Raw genomic sequence first — 14044 nt, forward strand, 5'->3', positions numbered from 1 at the left:
CCTGCGCGCTCGGTCGACCTTGTTGCAGTCGCTTCAGGCTATTCCCCTGAACAAAAGAGAAGATCGCGCCTTATCGTTGCACGTCCGGAAAAGTAGGATCTGATCGCACGAGGCGATCAGGAGGCGACGAGGCCCTTGCGCGCTGCCAGTGACGCCTCCGGTTCCCTCTCTCTCCGCCGGCCGCTCCGGTGGCGGGAGGGAGGGGGAACCTCGGGTCTGTTCGCTAGGTGTGTGTGTGGTAGGGTTAGGATTGAGGGAGACGCTGCCGAGGCCGTTGCGGTGGTGTCGCGTCGAAATAAGTTTCTCCGGGCTCCGTTCGCGGTCAGGCGAGGCTTTTGCCTTCGTCTAGGAGCCAGCGGGGTTGGGGATCTCCGGATCTCGTCGAGGTCGCGGACTATGGTGGTTGGAGGTCCATCGGCACTGGCTGTTTGGGTTCTCAGATGGGCGATGGATGCAGGGAGACGAAGACCCTTCTTCTTCTTTGTAGGTATGATTTGTTGTTGCTGTTCTTCTCCTTCCTCTGCGCTGATACTGGTGGGAGATCCTACTTTGTTCGGGAGGAGGGCCCGGCCGCGGTGCTGGACCGGTCGGATGACTCGAGTTCTCTTCCTTCCGGAAGGGACACTTTTCGCGGTACTCAAAGCCAAAGATGGCGACGGCTGTTGCAGGTGTGTTGGATTGTTGTCCATGCCCTCTCAACGCTGGTGTCAAGAAAGGAGGAAGCAGCGTGGCGGCAATTGTACCGTGGTCGAAGATGATGATCTGCTTGCGACTGGTTGCAAATCCTTCTGCTGCAGGGGTCTTCTCTCAAGATTTAGGGATGATAACCTAGGGCTCCGGAGATATTCTTGTGTTATGGTTGTTTTAGGATACTCTAGGTGTTCATGGTCCTTTGTGTTTGCGTTTCAGTGTGCTTGTAAGGGTCAACTTCGTTGTACTGATTCGTGATATGAATGAAAAAAATTCGAAAAAAAAAGAAGATCCTAAAAAAAACCTCAATAGAAAAATGAAAAAAAAAAGATTGCGGTACCGGCTTCGTCTTCCGGTCCGGAATGCTCCGTCCAAATCGACGCCTCTGCTCCTCTGCTATCGATCCCTCCGCCCCCAAATCTTGTACTACATCGAGCCGTGCGGCGGCGACAGAGAGCATCGACCTCTCCCTCCTTCAACGCTACTTCACGAGCATCGCAGCAGCGGCGGCCGCCGATCCCACTCTCAGCATGAGGTACCGCTCCTTCGAATCGCCATGACGTTCTTCCCATCTGCCCTCCGGCGCTCTACTCCGTTTATCTGAACCAGACAGCCTCGAAGAGTACCCATAGCCTATGGCGGCCACTGGGCGTCCATAGCCGATATCGGCCATCCATGACGCGCCTACACACTGTAGACACTACACATAGGACTAGTACAGTACTTCATTAGATTACTATGATCAGCCGCCCCGTCGTAATTAGGTAGATTATCGATGTGAATACAAGAGAAGTTCTGCAGGCCAGTAAACACGATCAAAGAATAACCAAACCAGTGTAGCTGTGCCTGTGCGTGTCTATCTAAGAAAAATGTGCATCTGTGTGACCGAAAAGTAGTGCAGTAGAAAGAAAGAAGAACACGGTGTTATAAATACAGTCGTAGAGAAATTTCATCTTGTTCTTCTTCGATACGGACCGCTTCTTCATTTATGGGCAGTCCCAATCGCAGCTCCAAGCATACATCAGCTGCCGCTGCTTCGTCCACATCCCTCGTCACCTCCTCTACAACATTTGTGTTGTCCGTCATCACTGAATTCTCCACTGCATCCGTCAATAGTGCCTCTGCCTCCTCCGCTACGACATCCGCCTTGTCTGTCACCACTGAATTCTTCGATGCGTCCGTCAATACAGCCTCCGACTTCTCCTCCCTCTACAACATCCGCTTTGCCTGTCGCCACTGAGTTCTCCACTGCATCCGTCGATACTGCCTCTGGCTCATCCTCCTCCACGCCGTCCGACCTGTTAAATTGTGATCCAAATTTTAGTACCGGGTTGACTAGACGTAGTACAACCGGTGCGGGCCTTTGCGTTGACGTCGACGCGTACGAGTACAACTCGTTTACTTGTCCTCCAAGGACTCTCATGTATTGCCCTCTTATATACCCCATGTAGTCGCACCTCAGATGGGCTGTCGTCTCGTGCTTGTAATACTCCTCCTCATAGTAATTGTGCCTTCGTGCGTCCGTGGTTTTCTCCCGCAAGGGTTTCCATGTAAAAATCCGTGTCTCTCTTTGTCTCGTTTATTTCTCGTTATTATCTAACAAGTGGTATACAGAGCTGAGGTAGGTTCAGATACGAGCCTGAGACAGGAGATTAGGGTTGCGTCGGCTGCGCCGCCGCAAGTCGCCGATAACAATTAAATTTTCCATGCCGTGAGACCGACAGGTTTTTTTCCATTGCGCTGCGATCCGCTGTCCGAGATCGATCAGTGCTAGGCCTCAAGTCCCGAGGCAGCTCCTTCACGTGGTCAAGCCAGCGCCACGTCAAGCCAAATCGGGAGGAGCGATACACAAATTGGCCAAGTCGCCGAGTTGCCGCTGCTGCTCCGTACGCAGCGCCCCGTGTGCTGCTCACACGTACAGGATCAAGTCCAGAGGTACACACGTGGTCAAACGTACCAAAGTTGCTGCTGCCGTGTCCCATCAAGCCATCATCAATCAACGAGTAGTACTATAGTACTATTGCTTCTCATGTGGTGGTCAAGGCTGATCTACAAGATCAGATTTTTGTCTCGGTTGTTACGTGCACACGAGTATACTACCAGGTGCATTCTGTTTTAGTTTTTGATCTGCATATTAAATTCTGTCAAAAAAATTTCTACCGGCTTGTACTACTTTGTGTACACAGATTTAATCTACTCATGGCATCCATGAAGTACGATTTTCCGCTGCTGGACCGTGACACAAGGTTTACCCTATGGCAAGTCAAGATGCGGGCGTTGTTGGCACAGGCCGACTATGATGTAGCACTGGATAGTTTTGGGAAGAACCGAATTCAAGATTGGACTGATGAGGAGAAAAGAATTGATTGTAAGGCTTTGTCACAAATTCAACTCCATTTGCATAATAATATTTTGCATAAAGTTTTGAGTGAGAAAACTGCCGCTGCTCTATGGTTAAAGCTGGAAGGGATTTGCATGACTAAGGATCTCACCAGCAAGATGCATCTGAAGCAAAAATTATTCCTGCACAGGTTACCCGAGGGAGGTAATGTTTTGAATCATATTTCAGAATTTAAAGAGATCATATCTGATCTAGCTGCAATGGAGGTTAAGTATGAAGAGGAAGATACTGCTTTAATGCTACTTTGTTCATTGCCAAGTTCCTATACCAATTTTAGAGACACCATATTATATAGTCGTGATACTCTCACGCTTAATGAAGTTTATGAAGCTTTGAACTCTAAGGAGAAGATGAAATTAATGGTGCCTCATGATGGTTCGAGTTCATCCCAAGCCGAGGGATTATCTGTTCGTGGCAGGACAAAGGAGAAGAACTCACATAATGGAAACAGAGGCAAAAGTAAGAACGGCCACAGGGGCCGGTCGCAATCCAAAGACAAGAAGTATTGCAGATATTGCAGGAGAGACGGGCATGACATCTCAGAGTGTTTCAAGTTGCAGAATAAAGAAAAGAGGAAAGGTAACAAACAAGGTGAAAATTCTGCTAACGTTGCTCGTGATGATAGTTCCGATGATGCTCTTGTCGTTATTGCTGGATGTGCTGAGATCAATGATGAGTGGGTACTTGACACTGCATGTACTTTCCATATGTGCCCGCGTAGAGATTGGTTTAATACTTTTGATTTCACTACTTCTGCTGGTTCCGTTTTGGGTTTTGATAATTCACCATGCAAGATTGAAGGCATAGGTTCTATTCGAATCAAGATGTTTGATGGCATAATCAGAACTTTGACAGATGTTCGGTATATTCCGAAGATGAAGAGAAATCTTATTTCTATAAGTGCCCTTGATGCAAAGGGATACAAGTATTCAGGTGGAGATAGTGTTTTGAAAGTCACCAAAGGTTCCCTTATTGTGATGAAAGGTGATTTGAGTTCGACCAATGGTCTTTATTACCTTCGAGGTTCTACCGTTTCAGGTAACGCTACTCCAGTTATTTCAAAGAATTCTGATTGTGATGCTGCTAACCTTTGGCATATGCGTCTTGGACATATGAGTGAACTTGGTTTAGCAGAGTTAAACAAGAGAGGTCTCCTTGATGAATATGAACCTGGTAAATTGAAATTTTGTGAGCATTGTATCTTCGGCAAGCACAAGAGGGTGAAGTTCAATACTTCGACCCATACAACTGAAGGTATTCTAGATTATGTGCATTCTGATTTATGGGGACCATCTCGCAAGAAGTCATTAGGTGGTGCAAGTTACATGCTAACTATTATTGATGATTATTCAAGAAAAGTTTGGCCTTATTTCTTGAAGCATAAATATGAAGCATTCTCAGCATTTAATGAGTGGAAGATTATGATTGAAAGACAAACTGAAAAGAAGGTAAAGATACTTCGCACTGATAATGGTATGGAATTCTGTTCTAAGCAATTTAAGAATTATTGCAAGTCTGAAGGCATTGTCAGACATTACACCGTTCCTTATACTCCTCAACAAAACGGTGTTGCTGAGCGTATGAACAGGACCATTATTTCCAGAGCCCGTTGCATGTTGTCCAATGCAGGTTTGCATAGGCGTTTTGGGCTTAGGCCGCTTCCACTGCTTGTTATCTCATTAACCGTTCACCATCTATTGCTCTTAATAAGAAAACTCCAATTGAGGTATGGTCTGGTTCACCTGCTGATTATTCATAGTTGAGAGTTTTTGGTTGCACTGCTTATGCTCATGTTGATAATGGAAAGTTGGAGCCTAGGGCTGTTAAGTGCATCTTTCTTGGTTATAAGTCTGATGTTAAAGGTTTTAAATTGTGGAATCCTGAAACCCAGAAGGTTGTTATTAGCAGAAATGTTATCTTTAATGGATCTGCTATGTTACATGATGTTTCATCTACTAATGTTCCCGTTGAGAGTGAACAACAGCCTACTATTCAGCAGCCTACTGTTCAGGTGGAGCATGTTATTGATTCAGGTGATACATCTGGTAATGAAATTGTTGATGCACATGATGAACCCGTTGTTAATGATGATCATGTCACTCCCACTCCAAATTAGCCTATTGTTCCACCCAGTTGGAATCTTGCACGTGACAGAGTTAGACGGGGTATTAATAAACCTGACAGGTTAATTGAAGAGTGCAACATTGTTTCTTTTGCTTTATCTGTTGCAGAAGAAATTGAAGGTAATTCTGAGCCTTCTTCATATTCCGAGGCTATTATTTCTGGTGATAGTAATAAGTGGATGACCGCTATGCATGATGAGATGGAATCACTTGAAAAGAATGACACTTGGGATTTAGTCAAATTACCTAGAGAGAAGAAACCTATTCGTTGTAAGTGGGTTTTCAAGAGGAAAGAAGGTGTTTCTCCTAATGATGAGACAAGATATAAAGCAAGGTTAGTTGCTAAAGATTATAGCCAGATTCCAGGTATTGACTATAACAAAGTCTTTTCTCCTGTTGTGAAGCATAGCTCTATTCGCACTTTACTCAGTATTGTTGCCATGCATGATCTTAAGCTTGAACAATTGGATGTTAAAACTGCATTCTTACATGGAGAATTAGAAGAGGATATTTATATGGAACAACCTGAAGGTTTTGTTATTCCTAGAAAAGAAAAGCTTGTCTGCAAGTTAAAGAAATCTCTTTATGGATTGAAGCAATCCCCTAGACAGTGGTACAAGAGATTTGACACCTTTATGCTCTCTCAAGGTTTCAAAAGGTCTAATTATGATAGTTGTGTTTATTTGAAAACTGTCAATGGTTCAACTATTTATTTGCTCCTTTATGTTGATGATATGCTTATTGCTGCAAAGAGTATGTCAGAGATTAATGAACTAAAGAAGCAATTGAGTAATGAATTTGAGATGAAGGATTTGGGTGCAGCAAAGAAAATACTTGGCATGGAAATATCCAGAGATAGACCATCTGGAAAAGTGTATCTCAGTCAGAAGGGATATATTGATAAAGTTCTTCGTCGTTTTAATATGCATAATGCCAAGCCGGTGAGTACATCATTAGCTGCACACTTCAAATTGTCATCAGCTTTATGTCCTAAGTCAGATTCAGATATTGAGTACATGTCTAGAGTTCCCTATTCAAGTGCAGTTGGTTCACTTATGTACGCCATGGTTTGTTCTCGTCCTGACTTATCATATGCATTGAGTGTTGTCAGTAGATACATGGCTAATCCTGGAAAAGAGCATTGAAAAGCAGTTCAGTGGATTTTCAGATACCTGCGTGGTACTTCTAATGCTTATTTACAGTTTGGGAAAACTAGAGATGGACTTGTTGGTTTTGTTGATTCTGATTTTGCTGGTGATTTGGATAAGAGAAGATCACTCACAGGTTATGTTTTCACCATTGGTGGTTGTGCTGTGAGTTGGAGAGCAACTTTGCAGTCTATTGTGGCTTGTTCCACTACTGATGCCGAGTATATGGCTATTTCTGAGGCATGCAAAGAAGTTATCTGGTTGAGAGGTTTATACACTGAGCTTTGTGGAGATTCATCTTGCCCTACCGTATTTAGTGACAGTCAAAATGCCATATATCTTACAAAGAATCCAATGTATCATGAGAGGACAAAGCACATTGATGTCAGATTTCACTATATTCGAGATGTTGTTGCTGAAGGTGATTTGAAGGTATGCAAGATAAGTACTCATGATAATCCTGCTGATATGATGACAAAGCCAGTTCCTACCAATAAGTTTGAGCTTTGCTCAGGCTTAGTTGGTATTTCTCACTAGTCCTATGGACTTTGACGCACAAGATGTTTATGCTAATTTGAATGGAGTTATTCACTTTCTTCGACTACTGGAGGGAATTTGGCTCAAGGTGGAGATTGTTAAATTGTGATCCAAATTCTAGTACCGGGTTGACTAGACGTAGTACAACCGGTGTGGGCCTTTGCGTTGACGTCGACGCGTACGAGTACAACTCGTTTACTTGTCCTCCAAGGACTCTCGTGTATTGCCCTCTTATATACCCCATGTAGTCGCACCTCAGACGGACTGTCGTCTCGTGCTTGTAATACTCCTCCTCATAGTAATTGCGCCTTCGTACGTTCGTGGTTTTCTCCCGCAAGGGTTTCCACGTAAAAATCCGTGCTCTTTGTCTCGTTTATTTCTCGTTATTATCTAACACGACCAGTCCTCCAATTCACCCTCCACATCTCCCTCGTCCTTGCTGCCTGGCCTGCTAGTAGCATCTTCTCTGCAGAATAAACAATGCACGCACACCTTGGTTAGCAACTGTTAAAGTTCAGATTAGAAATGGGCTTCTATCCGTGCCAAGGAATTCTGCACGACTACACATACGATAAAAAGCATGAATCAACACAAGGAATGTATTACCACAGGACTGGAATAGTTAGGAACAGTAACGGCTAAAAGAAGTGAAACATAAGAGTAATATGGGTACATACTCATAGTTTGGTCGGATGCGAGCCATTATTTTCTTGTTCTCCTCCCTTTCACACCAGCCCTTCAGTTTTGGACAGTCCAAAATATGCAGATCCTTCAGGTTGGTTAGTTTATTTATGCTGCCCGGCAAAGATTCAATGGCAGGGCATCTGTGGATGGCAAGCTTCTCAAGATTGGTGAGACCTCCTAACCATTCCGGAAGTGATGTGATATTGTTGCAGTCACTAAGATGCATCCACCCAAGGGCGGGGAGTCCTTGCGAACTCTGCATGAACTCCTCGAACTCTTCACAGGACACAATCTTAAGTTGCCGGAGAGAGGTGAGGTCACCCAAGTGCTATTCTAGTGAGTCCATTATCCGGCAATTAGACAAGCATAGTGATTGGAGGGAGGATAGGGCCTCAACAGTATCCGGTACAGTCGTCAGATTGCCGCAATCTTTGACAGTTAAACTATGGAGGCCAGGGAGGTTGTGAAGCAAATTCCAGTTATATAGAGCTACCTTGCAGTTTTTTACCGCCAGTTCATCTATCAAAACAGCAGTACGAGGGCTCTCCATGCTGTGCCCTCCTCTGGAATAGACCATTAGTTTTGCTGCAGTCTGAAATCACCAACCTCCGAGCTCTAGGCATGAAAGGTCTGAAGCACAACTTGGGGCATTTAGTAACCACCAGTTCACCAATGGCTGGGAGCAAAGACTCCTTGCAACTTCTGTTGTATGTGGTCTTGAACTCTGCAAGGCTTTCCATATCATCCAACTCTAGGGTGAACTCAGGGAGTAGATGGACTGCAGCTCGGTTTCCATCAGTGAGGTCATTAACGTCGAATCTTGTGATGCTAGTCATCCTTCTGAAAACTGCTCATCGCAGGTTGAGTAACAAACATAGTGGTGGTGGACGGTTGCACCTAGGGATGCCCTCAATTGTAACCTCTACAAGAGTAGGGACACGAGAAGATATGGTTGATGTCAACCAGGCTGAAAGGCAGGTCACACCATTATAACCATGTAGCTCAAGGCACTGCAGATGTCGTGGCAGTAATTCTGCTAACAGAGTATTGCCCTCCATGGATCCTCGTGATCCCACAGTCCAACAAAGTTTCAACTTCTGACCCTTTCGTATCAGTGCATTTCTTATTCGCCTCGCATCTTTAGTAGACTTCACGTTTTCAAGACAGCCTATCTCAAGCTCTTCCAAGTTTGCATCCTCGAGCTGAGCAATGCTTATGCTGCTAGGTTCTCCTCCATTATCAGCTTTAACCACAAGCTGACAACTTTTCAAACTTCGGCAGTTCCTCACATATCGACTTAAGAGACCTGATTTCACCTATCCTGCTGGCTATGCTTTTCAGTCTAATGCAACCTGAGAGGTCCAGTGTTTGCAGATTGTCGAGTTCACCTAAACTTTGAGGAAGTTCACAGAGAAATCTATTATATGACAAATCCAAATGCTGCAGAGTGGAAAAGCCACTGATCATTTCAATAAATCCAAGAGTTCGCTCTACTGACTGTGAGTAAAATATAGGATTCAGGAACATGGACAGGTTCAAATACTCTAGTTTATTAAGATAGCTTAAAACATCTTTTAGCTCTTTGAGACATGACTGCTGTTGGGCAAGATAACAGCAAGGGTGTGACAAGTTCAAGTGCTGGAGATTGGTAAGGCCACCAAGAGCTTTCCCGACCCCTTCAAAACAAGACCAGAACGATAAGTCTAGGTGTACCAAATTTTTGAGCTTCCCGAATGATTCCAGCAGTTTACCTAGTCCATAGCAACATGATAAATCAATGTGCAACAAATTGATTAGATTACCAAATGACTCAGGCAGATTTAATAGCCCACAGCAGCCTGACAAGTTGATATGCACCAAATTTACGAGATTCCCAAATGACTCGGGTAAGTTTACCAACCCAGAGCAGCCTGAAAAGTTGATGTGCAGCGAATATATTAGCTTCCCAAATGACGGAGGCAGACTAAGTAGTCCAGAGCACTGTGATAAATTGATGTGAACCAAATTTATTAGCTTCCCGAATGATAGCGGAAGTTTTTCTAGTCCAGAGCAGCCTGATAAATCGATATGCTTCAAACTAGTCAGCTTCCCAAATGAATCTGGCAAATTTACAAGTCCAGAGCAGCCTGATAAATCTATATGCTTCAAACTAATCAGCTTCCCAAAGGAATCTGGCAAATTTACAAGTCCAGAGCAGCCTGATAAACAAATATACAACAAATTTAATAGATCTCCAAGTGACTCCGGCGGAATAACTAGTCCAGAGCAGCCTGATAAATTAAGATACCCCAAATGCTTCAACTGATAGATAGAATTTGGTAAGTTCAGCATTGATCTGTCATTTAAATCCAAGACACGAAGGCACCAGGAAAATGAAAACGAACCATCGCGGAGCTCCGTTATGCCAGAGCCCACACAACGTAGCGCCCTTATGTGGGTGGCAGATAATTTACTGCATGACTTCACATTGGTAAGCAGTACATAGCGGCAGCCGTTATTAGAGCATAATTCTTGCTGATAAGATGTCTCCATTGTATCATATATGTCACGCATAACTTTTTCTGCAAGGTTATGCACCATATTGTTCATAGTGAACAAGACTGTACTTTCATCACCATTTCCACTAGTCTGCAACAAAAGCATAAAGTGTGTTAGAGAATATATATGTTCTAATCTATTCGCAAAAAGAAAAAATGTTCTAATGAGTTGCCCTGCCAAATTCAGAGATAATTTTTTTTTTGGCAAGCCAAAGTTTTGGAAAATAAAAAATAGTGATGGGTCAGCATCCAATAAGACCTAACCAGCAGTCCTCCAAGCCAATTTATTTTGGCCGTCTGATAAAATGGTATGGGCATGCTAAAATTTTAGGAGTAAAACAATTAAGCACCAATTTGTTTTGGCATGTCCATATTTTGTAATAGCAAACAGTGGAAGCAAACCAATTAAGCCCAACGTCTGTTAAACGTAGTGTGGAGTAACTCACCGAAACCGGCACTATTTGAAGAAGTGACATGCCCAGAAGGATCTCAATATACTGCTCACCAAGGTGTATGGCAGAGAATTTGTCTGATTGGTCAAGAAGACCGAGAGAAGCCCATTGATAAATCAGATCATCTTTAGCTATACTGTGACCATATTGGAACATCGCACAGTAAGCAAAGCATAGCCGTAAGCTCGGCGGCATACTACTGTATGCCAACATGAGGAATGGCTCACCAATGTGACCATATGCCCATATATCACTGTTCAGTATTTCTGCCCATCTTTTAGCATCTTTGTAGAGTAGCATGCCCCCAAGCACCGCAGCTGCTAATGGTGAACCCTGACACCTTTTTGCAATCTCTGCACCAATCGCCTCCAACTCTTGCTTGTGAAACAATTTACCTTCAAAGCGTACTTAGTTGTTTGATTATTGTCCAGCACATGTCATCACTCAATGCACTACAACTCTCATATACCATTATGTCATCAACACACGATACTATCTCATCTGTCGATGAATCTGTCTCCTGAAAATACATTTCTCCACCTCCCGTTGTTACCACAATTACCTCACTAAGATTGTTCCCTTCCCTTAACAGATCCTGCAACTCTTCGCTATCATCCCATGATAGCCGTATGCCATCTAAAACAACAAGTACCTTAATACCATTATCAAGTAGCTGGCGAAGGCGCTTCCTTACATACTCCATGTTGTCATTTGAATGACCATTGATCTCTTCCCCTGACACCTGAGGAATTATGGACTTCCCTATCTCATGCAAGTGAAAATCCCCAGAGCATTGGATCCATACCCGACAGTAGTCTTTGAATCGGGTATGGTTGAAAACCAATCGTGCTAATGTTGTCTTGCCGCTGCCATCCTTGCCACCAATTTGAACGATGACGCAGTGCCCTTCTTTCGCAGATATACTTTCCATTATGCTTTGTATTTGTTTATCCCTTCCTACAATCATTGGTTCTTCAACGTCTGTTACATTAATAACTGGTGGCTCGATGCTTGTATCGGGATCGGATGGCATAAGATTGAATTTGTCCATGTCGACCCGTAGCTTGTGGACTTCTTCTTTTCTTACCTGCCATGAGATTCTTCTTCTCGGAAGCATTGGCATGCAGTATCATCTTCGTCATCTGCAAGGGATCGGTTCTTAATCATTTAGCAAGTACATAAACCTTGAGGCTAGCTTGCTACTCCCTCCGTTCATAAATATAAGATGTTTTGAATATTTCAATATGGATATATACAGAAATGAGTGAACAAACACCTAAAACATGACAATATGAAGTACATCCAGTTCACAAAAAAGTTACTTCCTCCGATCCATATTAATTGTTTGTACTAAATCAACGACAATTAATATGAATCGAAGGGAGTAGTAGAACATCTTATGTTTGTTTTTTTAGTTGAGAACATCTTATATTTGTGAACGGAGGGAATATCTCGAGGCCTCTCCTTTATTATTGGCCGAATAGGCCAGCACATAGCTTTTTATTTTTTAGAACAGGCCAGCACATGCTAGCACGCACCATCTGGACTTTTGGCTGACGGAAAACAAGATGCATGCAGCAAGCCAGTGTGGAATTTTCCTAGCAAACTCATCGTAGTGTGCATCTTCACCAAAAAGTTCAAGTACTATCATGTGAAGAAATTTTTTTGCCCCCCTCCTCAAATTTCGTTCAAGTTCCGCCACTCCGACAAAAAATGAATACACTCGTGTACATAGACATACCTTTGCCGCAGGTGCAGCTGGTGTCATTGTGTCTTGCAACACGTCCAAGATGTCATAGGCGGCCTTGACGACCCGCCTCAACCAGTCCCGCACCTTCTTCCCCTGCAGGTCAAGTTCGCGTATTTAGTGACCTATGGATCTCGTAGCCTATGACAGGATTTGAGCTTTTCCGTCAAAATGTTTGAGGATGGTGAAGTAACATACATACCTCCATTTGCTGGGGGGTATCCTCCAGCAGCGGCTGTATGGCTTCCGGCGTGTCCATTTTCTCCGATCTCTGGGCATCACGCTTAAAGCGAAGACACCGCATCTCGGCGTCCTCCAGCAGCGGATGTATGACCTCCAGCGTCTCCATTATTTCTTGCAACTCCCCGGTGGCCTTATCTCCAACAGCGATGGCAGCTCTGAGCTTTGTGCATAAGCTCTGGACAATGGCTTGGGCCATGGCTGCTCCTTGCTCTTCCACCCAGATGCAAGAGCTTTGATTGAAGTCAACGATGGAATGGGGATGATGCAGCGCAGGGCAGAGTATCCTTTGTTCACCTCCCGGGTCTCTTAATTACTACTAGCAAAAGGGCCCGTGCGTTGCAACGGGAGATTTTTTTTCATAATCGTCAATGGTCATGACCACATTTTGTTGCATCATCGAGATAAACTATCACTCTCAATCTCGTGAAATCATGAATAATATTTAAAATCATGAACATTTTTTAAAACTCGTGCATATATTTGAAATCATGAACATTTTTTAAATTTGTGAGCGCTTTTACAATTTTCTGAAAATTTTCTAAAATCAAGAATATATTTTGAATTCATGAAAATTTTATACTATTTGCAAGTATTTTTTATTTTCTATTTTATTTTATGTGCAAATGGACGAACCAAACGACAGATGAAAATCTTGTAATAAGTGACGTACAAAAAAGGGGAGTAAGAAACTTCCGTACCTTTAATAGAAAAGAAAAGTACTAATTAAGGGTAAAACATAAAATAATTTTAAAAATAATTAACATGCAAGACAACATTATATTTAGAATCTGCAATTTCTTTTTGGACAATTATGACATGCTAAATTTGGTGTTGGGGGTTGAACGATATGAATATTTTTAAAAAATACTTGGATTTGCCAAAAAAAATAGTTAAAAAGAGAATATTTTGACCGTAATACTGTATAGACCATCTGTTAAGCGACACTTAGCGATGTAGCTCTATCTCACGCCAACTGAAATTCGCGAAAAAAAGGCATGAAAAATGGGGAGGACTCGGGTTCGAACCCAGATCTCCTGGGTGGAAGAGAACCGCCGAGGCCAGAAGGGTGGTTGGTTTGCTTGTGTTTTGGCAGCGCATTCCATTATATGAACAAGTCGCTCTCGGCGGTGACTTGAGAGAAAAAAACGAATCGTTTTTCACTTACGGATGGCATTGGTGGGTAATTTTATCAACTTGAAGGGTAATTTTAATGACGGACGACCAGAAGCGATAGCCGCTTTATATATGGTAACTGTTTGGGAACGGCGCACCGGCCGAACTGCTCGGCCGGTCGCAACGCGTCACGCGCCCTCCAGCTCACCCACGTGTACATACGGGTCCACCCCACCGCTTCCCCTCATCCTCTTATCCCCTTTCTGGTCGAGCCCAACCACTCGTACCCAACTCCTTTCCCCAATCCACCTAATCCCAATCTTCAGCCTCCGCAACCTGCTTTACCTGCCATGGCCAGCCATGCGCACA

The 14044-nt window shown here is 43.6% G+C and overlaps 2 pseudogenes; both read right to left on the minus strand.

Annotated features, from left to right (window-relative positions):
- Positions 1-1559: 1559 nt before the first annotated feature.
- On the minus strand, positions 1560-10115 carry LOC119305633 (annotated as a pseudogene).
- Positions 10116-10379: 264 nt separating this feature from the next.
- On the minus strand, positions 10380-12758 carry LOC119309644 (annotated as a pseudogene).
- Between the last annotated feature and the right edge of the window lie 1286 nt (positions 12759-14044).

Source organism: Triticum dicoccoides, chromosome 5B, assembly GCF_002162155.2.
Source record: "Triticum dicoccoides isolate Atlit2015 ecotype Zavitan chromosome 5B, WEW_v2.0, whole genome shotgun sequence".
NCBI lineage: Eukaryota > Viridiplantae > Streptophyta > Magnoliopsida > Poales > Poaceae > Triticum > Triticum dicoccoides.